The following is a 13,832-nucleotide window of genomic DNA, read 5'->3' as shown; positions in this document are numbered from 1 at the left end:
CAGTCATAGGTCATGTAAACAAAGGGAGGTGAGTGAGAATCTTCCAGGCCAGTGGTTCTCTGAGCTTTAAAAATATACTAATGCTGAGTCCATCCCAGAGATTCAGGTTTAATTGGCTGGAGGAACCCCAGGGAGTGGTCTTTTTCACAAGTTCCCTAGATGATTTTCAAGTGTAGCTGGGGTTGATAGCACCATCCCGGCCAGATATAAATCCCTCTCTCCTCCAGCACATACTTACTTCTTCATGTGAATAGTTAAGATGTGTAAGAGCCATCTCCATTCCTTCCTTTAAAGAATCTGAAGGGTTATTTTCTCACATATTCACTTTTAAGTACAATTGTCCCTCGATATCTTCAGAGGACTGGTTCCACGATGCCCATGCAGATACCAAAATCTGAGGATGCTCAAGTCCCTTATATAAAATGGTATATGATGGGCATATCACCTATGCACCTTTTCCCATATGCTTTAAATCATCTCTAGATTACATATAATACCTAATACAACGCAAAAGCTACACAAATAGCTGCCTTTACTTGTATTTTTAATTTTTATTTTTTTAAGACAGAATCTTGCTCTGTTGCCCAGGCCGGAGTGCAGTGGCATGATCTCGGCTCACTCCAACCTCCACCTCCTGGGTTTGAGTGATTCTCCTGCCCCAGCCTCCCAAGTAGCTGGGATTACAGGCATGCAACACCATGCCCAGCTTATTTTTGTACTAATAGAGACAGGGTTTTGCCATGTTGGCCAGGCTGGTCTTGAACTCCTGACCTACGGTGATCCACCCTGCCTCAGCCTCCCAAAGTGCTGGGATTACAGGCTTGAGCCCTTGCACCTGGCCTATTTTTAAAAAATATTTTTGATCTGTGGTTGAACCTGTGGATGCAGAGGCTACAGATATGGATGGCAGACTGTGTTGCAGAAGACTGCTTATCCAAAATGATGAGATCTGAATTAATTGCCATTAAGGATATTCCTTGTGTTTAGGGAGCATAAGATCAAAAACACACTATGATTTTATAAAGATGTTTTTATGTAAGATTTTTGCACAATGATATAAATTAGTGCTTTAAACCAATTATTACTCCATCCCCAAGCAAAAACAGCTGCAACTAATAAGTAACCAATGACTAAAAATTAAAAAGAAAAGCAACAAAAGTTCATGGGCAATCAGTAAGATTGCTATGACATCACCATGGATTCAAGCATGACCCTGCTAACCCCACTTACCTGGCCTGTGGATCACACTATCACCCCATAGCAGGCATGGCATGGAATCATCCCTAATTATTTCAAAATGGCAAGATTACTTTTTTGAAAGGATTGAGCCTTTTAAAACTTTTTAGAACCATTCTGTGGTTTGCATGCTTTTTGAGATCAGACTGCCAGATTTTATATTGTTTTTCAAGGCAAATTGAAGTAGGGAGTGGGCTATTTCTCCTGAGCAGTGGTGAAAAGGGGAATTGGGACACTAAGATACTTCCCTATTTTTTTTGTGTGTGATTATATTCTTACTCTGTCTTCATTTTCCCCAGAGTGAATAGTCTTCAGTCTTTTCGTTTGTTGAAAACCTTTCACATGTAATTGTGTTATCATGAAGAACTTCTCTAAATGTGTTAGAGAGAGGAAAACTGGCAGTAATGTTTATCAATTAACATTTCCAACAATACAATTTTAAAAATACATTCAAAGCAAGAAAAGTGTACCTGTACTAGTAACATGAACTTTATCCAGGATATTTTGGATGGATTCATTTAAAAGATGTAAGATGGAGAAAACACTTATCTTCTTTTATAGCTGTAGGACATTATTGAGTTCCTCGATGTGTTCTTTTTAGATGAGAGGTTTTCAGAGAAAGAATGCAAACTTCCCTCAACCATATTCAGGAAAAGCTGTTAATCCATGTCTAGTCCTTGTCTTGCAGCCTTGCAACCCTCTTTGCTCCCTACCTACAGGATCCATGCAATGATGAGCTAACATCCCCAGCTAGCGCATCCAGTGCATCACTTGTTGGTGGGCAAAACTTCCTCTTGTGATTCAATTTTAATACCTATAATTCTGCCTTACTCCTCTTATCTGAATATGGCAGAGACAGGCTAGCTGGCCAGCAAACCTGTTTCTTCTTCCTCCTGGACACTTAGCCGGTGGACAAAGGTAGATTTGCTGAGTTAATGTGGCCATGTGGTCAATTCCTGACCAGTGGATTTTAGGCAGAAGTGGTAAGGGTCCCGTCCAGCCCTGGTCCATTAAAAACCTCCTACATGTGATCCTCCAGGCTTTCCTCTCGTAAGCTACACTTGATGATGGGAGAGCCACAAGATGAAAGGAGCCTGGGTCACTGGGTAACTGAGTCACCCCTTAAAAAGAGGTGCTTATTAATCAAGAATACTTGGTTTGAAATGTATGTGAGCAAGAGATTAACTCTGAGTTGAGTCACTGTGACTTGGGGGTTCTCTTGCATCTGTTACAGCAGCAAGAGTTACCTTAACCAATACATTGAATACCTGTTGCAATCTTCTTGGTTTTTCCAAGTCCTTTTGAAGACTAGGGTCCTGCAATACTCTTATCAGTTGTCCCTACAAGTTTGGAGCCATCCCTAAACCCCAGCTGAGTGAACTGAACCTTGACAGCTGCTGTCTTAATGCTAAATATCCATCTGGCCTGTGGAGAATTTCTTACCTCTGTATTCTCTCATCACTGGACTGAGGTGCTTTGGCAGACGTGATATTCCAGTGCCAACTTCTTGTTTGCTTCTTTTCAGGTTTTCTGTTCAATCTCACCATAAGCCTGACCTCCCTGCCTCAATTTGTATCCCCTCATTCCCTTGATATATTTAATTCTATGTTCTGATACCTCCCAGTCTGTTTTATTTGAACCACTGATGAACATCTTCTGCCCAAACTTTAGGCCAGTGGTTCTCAAAGTGTGGTCCCTGAGCCAACAGCATTAGCAGAAATTCAATTCTCAGGAAGAATTCAAAATCTACTGAATCAGAAACTCCAAGGGTAGCTCAGCAATCTGTGTTTTAATAACCTCCCCCCTCCTACAGGTGATTTTGAAGCATCCTCAAGTTTCAGAACCACTGCTCTAGAATTCAATATTCTGGAACATGGCCTTCGGCCTTATCCACCAGGACAAACATTAGAAAGCAGTTGTGCTGTGATTTCTTCCAGCAGAAGAACATGTCTGGAATTTACCCAGATAATCCTGGTTTTTCCATGTGGTGGTGATCTTCAGATATCCCTTTGAAATGAAACTTAGAGTTCCTAACACTAAGATAAAGCATTTTGATTAAGTACATGACCATAAATTACAGTGCTTTTCCAACATGAAACAGAGCTCTTCAAATCCTTTTATTGTGTATTTTCTTTTAACATAGCCATGAAAATTAGATCACTGTGAGAAAGCCAAGAGCAAGATCCATATTTTCTGGAAAAATATGCTGAGCTTAAATCTCAGTGTGCTGCTGATGAGGTCACCTTTCATCTCTAAAGGGTATTTGATGCTGACTAAATAATGTTTAAGATTGCAGAATTGACCCTGAAAACACCAATTTTCCTTTTAAAAATGTTTTGTCAAACAGTGGTCCCTGGGGATAATTAAATGATGAATATCCTAGTTCCTTCAAAAAGTCAACATACTAAAATATGTAGTGGGTCACTTTGAGACTGGTTTCCTCAAGAAGGTGACAACTTGGTGAGGATGATGAGACACTACAAGTATTGTTTTTTTCCTCTGACAGCCTTAATTACCACGGAATGTTTATTCAGAGTGTTTGCAAAAGTAAAGACTCCCTGGAGAAAATGATATTTGAAAGCCAGGTAATCTTTGGAAAGCAGACTGAAAAGAAACTAAAAATAAACATTTTTAAGTACACGGAAAAATGGACAGTGTCAACACTGCGAAAAAGATTCCACAATCTCACACTAATGATGTGTAGGAATAGTTGAGAGTTTTCTATTTGTGTCTTAAATATTTTATGGTAACTTTGAAAGATTTCCAAAACTCAACAAGGCACAAAGCATCACTTTGTGGGTTACAGTCAAAGTTCAAAGCATAACCGGTGCAGCCTCATGGAGGTTACAGCCTAAATGAGCCTCCACCATCCTGAGTCCCAGACTTGGTCATTGTCAAGCCCATGTAGATGGGGAAGCATTTTGCATGCAGGAATTTATGTTTGGCATTCATTTTCCATCTCTGACTGTAATACAAGCTCTGAGAAGTAAATATGTTTAGACCTGAAGGCTGTTTTCTTGCCCATGTTTGAGCAATGATGCAGATTCCTATGGAAAAAAAAAATCAAATAAACAATAAAGGTAAGAGAAGGGAAAGGCTGAGGATATTCAACTTATTTAAGACAAGCACAACAAATCTCAACCAACCCCTTCAGATTTCTTTTCAGACAGGAGCAATAGAGGCTAGTTCTTATTTACACGGTTGGCTTCTAGTCCAGATATGTTTATTTCCAAAAACGTTTTAGATTCCTTAAAGTAAAAGGTTGAGATCATTGTCATCGGCAGCAGCATTGCCAATCTGTGTGAGATGTTTATGCTTTTTTTTTTTTAGTTCAGTTAATGCCTTGGAAAGTGTGACCAAATGCTTTTTATACTGTGCTTCCATCTGGTTTTAAAATGCCTACATCTTTTGAAGGAAGACACTCCAGCAGTGGAGCTATACCAAAACCTCAGCCTTGTTCAAAGGCATCTCAGTATCATTCTCTAAAGTTTTTGATAAATTATCATCATCAAAATTAACACCATGTTTACATGGAGCTCTGTGCTATATAATAAATTAGCAGGGAGCTATATTTCTAAAAACTTAAGACTTGAGATAAGCACACCCAAGGATGGACATTAGAGAATTATGCACTACCAGCCAAACCATATTTAGTCATAAATATAAACAAAGCAAGGACCTATAGAAAATATTAATATCATACATGATGTGGTATAAGGAGCAGTAGTGGCTATTGCAAGCTAAAATGGAACAACCATTATAACATACACAAAACACACACCACACACACACACACACACACACACACTTTCCCGGTTTTAGCACTCCATGGAGATCTTCCTTATGGGTGGGTTAAAAGTCTGCTCATGTTTTTTACACCTTTGCCCACCAGGTTGGATCCCAGGAATGCATTTCTCCTTTTTTGTTTTAAAGTTCAATCAGAAAGAACCTCTTTCCAACCAATGACTATTTAAAGGACTCCTCCTATGAGCTTGCAAATGGTACCAGGACAGAGGATGCTGATTTTTGCAAAGATAATCATAAAGCCTTCAAGTTAGGGAAACAGAGCTACCTTATCCTAGAGTGACAGCCAATATTTTGCAGAAGATATTAGAGGAAAGCGGGATCTTCCATAGAACTCAATTCATAAAGACATCATCTTCAAAACCTGCATTTGGACAAATTATAAGACAAAAAGTAAAATTTAATAATGAAGACATCGAAGCAAGAAGCAGACACCTAAACATGGATAACAGTGTTTGAGGCAAGATTACCATGGAACATCCAAGAGGCTCTAGACCAGACCAAAAGAGAGATGGCTCCCTTAGCCCCGCAAGTTAAAGGCTGTCTCTGGGGCCTCTGTGAGAAGGGAATCAGGAATGCTATAAAGCTTAGGGTATACCTTTTTATTAATTGCATGCAGTTAATATTTGAAAATTACATTGGCTCTTACTTCAGAGTATGGGCCTAATCATTCTCATCAAGCCCTTTTATCATCTTCATAAAGTCTTCAGTTAAAAATTAACACAGAGGTAAGGGACTGTCAGTTTTATTATTTGGATTATGTTAAATATGCACCTTCATAATTCAAATAATTGAAATAAAATGGTTTAATTATAAACAAGAAAAAAAAGAAAAAATCTATAGGAATAAATATAAAGTGATACCAAGGTTGAGAACCCAGTTGGCTACTACAATGAAGTTATGTGGAAAATACCAGGTGAATGGCCCCATGAGAGATGCCTACGTAGGTGGGCCCTACATCCCATGGTACCCAAGTTTTCTTGCTTTTCAGCTTAAACCTCCATACAGACACTGCCATTTGATTTCCTGCTTTATGGGAACTACCTCCCCATGCCCTTGTCTCCTCAACGGCAAGGCTGAGAGATGCCTCTTCCCTTCCCCTGAGTAGTCATCTCTTCAGTCACTTCTATTCCTTATTCCCCCATCCCTGTCCTGACTAAAATCACGTACTCATCTCTGCTTTTATTAGGAAAGTGACTGGTTTGCAATGAATGATCCCTCCTCTTCTACTGGGACTCTGTTCCTTCCTCTTACAGAACCCAAGTAAAGCAATGTCTTAAACATGAAACAAACACACCATCCACTTGGCAAGTATTGCTCATGGGTACTAATGGGAGTTTGGTTACCAAGCTTATCTGGCTCAGCCCTGGGCTTGATGAACACAAGCTATACAGCCAAAATAGAAATGTGGTAGTAAACAAGACAGGGAAGAGGCATTCTAGATTCTGTGCATAGGCACAGGGAAGATCAGAAGTTTGTTCATTCATTTAACAACTGCTTATTAAAGTTACACTGTGTCAGGTGCTATGCTAGTCAATGCGGATACACACACACACAAATGAAAGAGTGCAGATGATAAAGATCTTTAGGAAAGGAATGGGAAGCCCTTGAGATGGAGAAGGGCATCATAGCCCAAGCAGAACAATACTTCCTCAATCCATTAAGGAGTGGCAAGAGGCCTGATGAACACAGAGATTGAGAGATAGTCCCAGTGAAAATTCTCCACAGCCTTGACCATTGGTTCCTACCCATTTTTTTCTGGTGCAATATTCATAGCAATGGAATTCACCACAGGCTATATATCCTCATGGGTATGACCAAGTACAGAAGATAGGGTTAATTATAACAGGAAATCCAAAATAATGGCTTAAACAAAAAGAACCTCTCTATGTCTACCTTGATCTTGATCTCTATCTCTGTATTTCTAGAGTCCAGGGTTGGAACAAAGCTCCATGGTCATTACTAACCCATCTATCTCTATACCTACCATCCTGGAGTCTGGTTTCTAACCTAAAGTCACTTTGTGGTCCCAAATGGCTGCTGGTGAACCAATCATTACATCCATAGTACAGGCAACAGGAGGAAGAAATCCAAAGCAAGCCGCAAGGCTCCCTTCCCAGTTAAGTCTGCTTCCTTTAAGTAACCTTTCTAGAAGTCTCAGACATTATTTCCCGTTCTATTTCGTTAGCCAGAACTTAGTCATATTGCCATACTTAGTTGGAGAGGAGGCGGGGCACATTGCCACCACAAAATAGAAGTTTTGCTAGAGGGAAGAGGAGATTGGGGAAGCAGCCAGGTCTGCCTCTGCCATACCAGGGTTACACACCCATTTCCAAAGCACTAGCACCAACTCCACCCCTCTCTCTACTCCTCAAGTAGATACATAAATCAAAGAGGAATATTATCATAGGGCTAACCTTGTACCTACATTAGCTGGCTTTTTAAGAATAAACTGTTTGCAAACTTTAGGGATTTATGTGCTGTTATCCTGACACACCTCAAAATCCACTGTAATTTACCAAGGTATTGTGACATTATGACTGAAAACTCTGCCTATGTAAAGTAGGTAGCTGTGTTGATGAAAAAAATGGATTGAGAAAACGTGAAGGCAAAAGTGACAGGATGGATTCTGCAGAAAGATGACTTACTTTTAGAAAAGATGTGAGAAGTGAAAACATTATTTAGAGGCTTTTTCTAGGAATGTTAGCAATCTGGTTATGGTGGTTGTAATGGAAATACTGCTGGCCTCCTGAGGTATTAAATACTCTTGGCCTCAGGGCCTCTCACAGAACACCAAATGCGGTGTGTGTTAGCTTGGTGGCCCCTACTGGACCATGCCTCCTGGAATTCATGCTTTTGTGAAGCCCCTTCCCGTGAATCTGGGCTGTCCTGGGACTACTTAAACCAGAAGTGAAACTGTGCCAGTGGTCAACCTACCTTTACGGAGTCCTAGAAGTTTATTTTTGCTTCTCGGATCCTTGAGTTGCCATGTAAGAGGTCTGGCTACTCCACTGGAGAGGCCACATAGAGAAGTTCCACGACTACATGAAGAGAGAGAGAACCCAGTAGTCCTGGCATTCCATGAAAGTACAGACCCTCAAACTCTCCACCAGTCGATTGCAGTCACACGATGGCCACTGGCAAGCCCACTTACACAATCATTAGCAAATAAAATGGTTGCTTTTTTAAGCCACTACATTTTAGAATGGTTTGTTACCCATAGCAATAAATAACTAAAATGTCACTACCCCAAAACATATCTTCAGGCTTATGATGGGACCCCAGCCAATGTGGCCATTACAGCTTGCGCTGCCACTGCTGTGACTGCCAAGACAGCCCCAGCTGGCCTCTGCAACTGCAGCCAAGGGAGTCGGTGCCCTCTGGACCCCTCCAGTCTCCCACCAGTACCACTGCCCCACGTATATCCTTGGAATGTGCTTTCTTCCAGATATTGTTATGACTCTGGCAGGAGCACACCTTGCCCTGTATCCCCATCCAGTCTCCCAACAGGAACTCGTGCCACCCCTTCCCCAACTTTGGAACATGCACCTCAAGACAGCCAGTCTAATATATGTATGTGTGTGTGTAGAGGCAGGAGGATAGTTGTAACTGCACATGGGTCAAGGCCTGTCCTGGAACCAACGCCAGAAAACTGAGCTCCTGGCATCATCAGTTGGAATTTGCAATGCATTTCCCCATAAAAGCACTGTTGTAGATGATTTTAGGTCTTGTAGTACTACTCAGCTATATTGCCAATTAAATAGACATTTGGGGGCTGGTATGGGAACATAACTACCCTTTACAACCTTATCCTAATGAGAAACAAAATCCAAATAACTGGCTGAAAAATCAGCCTTTGCAAGTAACCTGATTATAAGTCAGAAACTCTCATCCTATCTTGAATACCAATTTCATAGTAGATGCTGTAGGGAAAATAAAAGTTTGAGGTTTCTTCCCAAGAACTTACATTTGGAAGATGAAGAAGACACACAAGAACAAACAAACAGACCAGGCAGTATATAAGCAAGTCTTAAACTGTGTGGGACTGACAATTAAGTGCTTCAGAGTTGCAAAAGCAAGCCCAAAAGTTTCTTTTCCATTGTTTATTTACATTGGCTTCTAGATACCTGTTTTGAGATGTCTTGTGGACTCAATGTTATTCACAATTGCCCAAGTGCTAGTTCACTGTTAATGGAAAACAGGTGGGCAGGCACAAGAGGCGTGTGGATCCACCTGGCTGTAGAGAATAGGTGAGTTCTGGGGCTTAGGGATTAGCTACAGGAGGGGAATAGCCAGGTGGCTTCATAGAAACTCAGGCGTCTTTATAGCTGGCCTCAAGAAGAGCCACCAAAGAGGTCCCACTACTGTGCTTCTCAGCTTGTGATCTGGGAACATTTGTATCAGAATCACATTGGGGTGCTTACTAAACATGCTAATTCTTGGACCCCAATCCAGATACAAGGAACCAGACTATCTTGAGGGGGAGGCTTGAAAATCTGCATTATTGATAAACTTCCTGATTGTTGTGCTAATTAAAGTTTGAAAGCTGCTATTCCAAACAAAGCTGTCCGCTGCCCCAGAGATGGAAGAGTCCTGCTAAGATCCCCAGGAGTATTTTCCACTGGGAAACTATCATTAGTCCAGATTGCTAGCCTTAGCTCCTTACAGGCTCAACTTTTGTAGCCTTTGCTACCTCCAGCCAATTTTCTTGGAGAAAACAAATATGTTCAAAGAGCCAGGCAGGAGAAGGGGGAGGCTTTCATACACTCTCCCACCATTTTTTGGCTCTATTTCCATCCCAGCCTAGCACTGCATATACACTAAAACATGTCTAAGGCATCTGGACTGAAACCCAGCATCTGTTGTAAGAAAAATGAGATTTTCAAGTGAGGCCTCTTTGGTGTGAGATGGTGCCAAGTGAGATGGGGCCTCCCAGGTAGACTCTATCACATGGAAACTTAAAAACAAGTTTCCCCAGGACTGGAAAATGTGCTCTGAGCAGGATTCCAGAATTCATGCGAGAATATGTTCCACTCTTTGCTTGGGGCTCTTGCCTCAAATGACTGTTATCAGGACCATCCTACTGTCCTACAGGGCACCCGGGCCCTTCACCATCCATGGGCAGGCATCCCAGAGCCAGCGTCACAGCCTGCTGAGCATTGTGTTGGTTTCACCGTTCAGAAGTAATTTTAGAATGAGGCATCCATGCCCATGTAGCTGGGCAACCGTGAGATAGCAACCTGGGGTCATTGCTCTCTGCTCCCCCACACTCACCCCTACCTCAGCAACAATGTGAACACCTGGGAATTTTGTCTCTATCACCCCCAGGAAGGAATGCTGCTGCCCAGGCATGGATGACAAGAGAATCAAACGCTTGGCATCTCCCGTTCAGAAGCCTAGGCCTAAGACAAACAAAATATTTGGATAACTATGTAATTAGAATTATTTTCCCTTCCCTCTGACACCATCCCTTACCCTGGACTAGGGAAAGTTATCCCAACTGAGAGAAAGGACAGTCAGAAGGGAAGGGAGATGGCAGTCCAGTGGGTCACCGTGGCGAGGCCTTCCCCACCACTGGGCAGGTCCCAGTCAAGTCTGAGAATCTCAGGGGGGTTCTGGGCCCTAGGCTGTTTGCTCGGATGTCAGAAGTTTGGATGGAACAATATACATCTCGGAATGTCAGCCGGTAAAGAAGGCAGGCAGGACTTAGACTCATTTCTCCCCTCCCCAACACCTTAGAACTACGTCATCAACTGGGACTTAGCTGCAATCCTGGGAAAGGCGATGGGGCTCGAAATGGAAATGAAGTTCAGATAGGTTCAGAAAGGTCACAGAAACTCACCTTTCCCGCATGTCCACATTTCTGGCATACTTATTACTAGCTTTCGAAAATTTGTAAACAGCACACAGGTCATGGTAATAAGCACAGGAGGCAAAGTGCTGAGGTTGGAAAAACCTTCATCCTGGCTCCCTTAAGCCTCCGTCAATTAGGAGAACAAACCTGCCCATTTGGTCCTGAAAGGAGTTCAGAGACAGAGCCTGCACAGCCCCCTCAGATTCCTCCTAATTTGACATCTACGGCATGGCCGATTTTCTGGAGCACCGCAGGTGAGGTGAATGTTCCAAAACGCCTCCTCATCTGAAAAGGACGAACAGAACCTTGCTAATATGAATGGGCGTCATCCTACACTCAGGGTGTTTTGATCATTGCCTAAGAAATGGCATAAAAGACCTTTAAAAATAGAAAACATTATAAACGTGCCATCAAGTGACTTATTGGACCCTGATGTGGTCATCTTAGGATGCCAAAGCTATCAATAAAAGCCTGGAATTTCCTGAAATTCAATGTTTTGCTAATGATATTTACATTGAGTCTGGGATTCAAATCTGTACATTGTCAAAACATTCTGGCAAGTCATGACGCTCTAAGAACCTTCATGTTTTATCAAAAATATGGTTGGGTTTTCATTTTGAGATTATAAAGTTGTGTATTGCATTTGCACCTTCCTTTTCTTTCTCTGTTTTCCTATTTGTATGTTTCTCAGTCTCACTGTCCACATAATTGTTTTTATTTATTTATTTTTCGAGAGAGTCACAGCCCTGTAACTCAGGCTGGAGTGCAATGGCGTCATCTCGGCTCACTGCAAACTCAGCTTCCCTAGTAGCTGTGATTACAGGAGCCTGCCACCACGTCCAGCTGATTTTTGTGTTTTTAGTAGAGACGGGGCTTCACCATGTTGGCCAGGCTGGTCTCGAACCCCTGATCTCATGATCCACCTGCCTCGGCCTCCCAAACTGCTGGGATTACAGGCGTGAGCCACCACACCTGGCCCACTGTCCACATAATTCTTTTTCTCTCCTCATTTTTTTTTCATTTTTTCTTCGATTTTACGTTTCCTCCTCACCTTAATAATTCTCTTCTTTAGCCCTCTTTTCCCTTCAGCTTCTCATTTTTAACTCTTCTTCGTTCCCTTATCGTTCTATTACTTCAAATAGTATTAATAGCTTTTTCTGAGCACTTAGTATATGCTATGCTCTCTGATGTGATTTTAGAGGAGGGAAATGAGACTCAAAAACCGAGTGACCTGACCAAGGACACACAGCTGGGAACTGGAGAACTGGGGCTCAGGTGGAAACATCTTCCTCTAGAGCCCATCCGTGCTTTGTCTCCTTCAGTCATGCCTCATTCTACTTCTCGACTTCCTTTACCTCTGGCTTTGGTTACCTCTGGCTGTGTCTCCATCTCCTTCTTCTTACTGATCCCTTACTCCCCAAACCACACATGCTGAGATCTACCCCTTGCCCAAGTCCATTGTGTAGCTGAGAGGCTCTCTCTCTCTCTCTCTCTCTCTCCCCTGCCTTTCTCTCCTATCTCACGCCCATCTGGGGAACATGCTCAAATGTCACCTTTCAGGTCATGCTTTCAACCAAAAGCTTTCCTTTCTTCCCATGCTATGGATATTCAGAGCCCACGTTTGCTTCGGATAGGTTTTTCGCTGTGGCTTTCTGATGTTTCTTCCCTCTTCTACATATGAGTGAGTGAGTGAGTGAGTGTGTGTGTGTGTGTGTGAGAGAGAGAGAGAGAGAGAAAGAGAGAGATACAGTGCACCAGATTCAGTTTTTTTCTGAAAGGCTTCTTTGAGAAAAACAAAAAATCACTACTTTGATGCTTGCTAAGTCTCTCGAAACCGAATGCCCTTAGTGGGCCCTTCCGCTGCCTGGCAGTCGTTCTATTCCCCCGTGGTCCTTGCATATGATCCTCACCCTCAGTTGGTGACCTGGCTTCCTAAACAACCCAGTAAAGAAAAGAAATCTGAGTATAACTCCCTCAGTGGGCTCTCATCTCAGCGTCGAACGCACCCACCACCCTCTGCCTCCTGCTTATAACGCTCCTAATCCTCCTTCCGGCTTGTTAAGGTGGAAGACGCCCACGCATGCTCTGTGGAGCCGGCCCGTCACCTGGCGACTCCTATTTATAGCCACCCAGCTCAGCGATGTTGCTCTCGTGCGCCTTCCCTTCTGTCTTGAGCTCTCACCTTTGCCGTCTGCACTGGATCAGCTCCAACGTCATGAAGATACACTGTTGTAGCGCTCTTTTTTTATTTTTAAAGGGGGGTCGGGGTGGGGGAGGGAGGAGGGAGAAATAGAAAAGAACAAGAAAGAAGAAGGGATAAAGGAAGGGAGGGAGGAAGGGAGGAAGGGGCAGGGAGGGGAAAAAAAGCTTTTTTCTTAACTCCTCTTATCTCTCTAGCTTTTATTGATTTCTTTACCTTTGAGGCAAAAACTCCAACAAGTCTTATTTTTGTGGTCTCTAATTTCACCTCTCCACCCCTTGTCTCTCAATCTCCACTCATCAGGCTTGGTCCACCAACAACTCGACCAAAGTTCACCTACAGGTGACACCAACGACTTCCAGGCTGTAGACAATGTGTAAATTTAACGGACAGTTTTCAGGAGCATGTGACACAGCAGATCAACTCCCCTCTGCTTGGAACATTTTTCTGGCTTGGTTTCTAATACACCATTCTCTGGCTTTCCTCTTCCTTCCTGGCTGACCCTTATCAGATTCTTCCTATCTCCCTAATTTCTATACCAGTGGTTCCCAAAATTTAGTAAGCAAAAGAAACACCTGAAGGCCTTGTTACAACAAGGCGCAGGGCCTCACTCCAGGTGTTTCTGATTTAGTAGGTGTAGGTGGGCCCAAGAATTGCATAGCTAACAAGTTCCCAGGTGGTGCTGATGTTGATCAGTGGTTGGTATTTTGAGTAGCACTACCTAAACTTTTCTAACGT

At 42.6% G+C, this 13,832-nt stretch overlaps 1 long non-coding RNA gene across 3 annotated transcripts; it reads right to left on the bottom strand.

The window, feature by feature from the left end:
- Window positions 1-4,197: 4,197 nt before the first annotated feature.
- On the bottom strand, window positions 4,198-13,430 carry LOC110743478. 3 transcript variants are annotated; one of them, XR_004183738.1, is made up of 5 exons: window positions 13,362-13,430; window positions 11,042-11,179; window positions 7,978-8,081; window positions 5,309-5,404; window positions 4,198-4,283 (listed from the first exon to the last, which is right to left on the bottom strand). It is a non-coding gene; the product is annotated as an uncharacterized LOC110743478 (long non-coding RNA). The 3 variants fall into 3 exon arrangements; XR_002522594.2 differs by lacking the exon at window positions 13,362-13,430 and adding an exon at window positions 12,805-12,989; XR_002522596.2 differs by lacking the exon at window positions 13,362-13,430 and adding an exon at window positions 11,946-12,798.
- Between the last annotated feature and the right edge of the window lie 402 nt (window positions 13,431-13,832).

The sequence above is a fragment of the Papio anubis genome, chromosome 5 (genome assembly GCF_008728515.1).
Source record: "Papio anubis isolate 15944 chromosome 5, Panubis1.0, whole genome shotgun sequence".
Classification (NCBI taxonomy): domain Eukaryota; kingdom Metazoa; phylum Chordata; class Mammalia; order Primates; family Cercopithecidae; genus Papio; species Papio anubis.
Note: the sequence above shows the minus strand (reverse complement) of the source record. Positions and strands in the feature narration are given on the sequence as shown.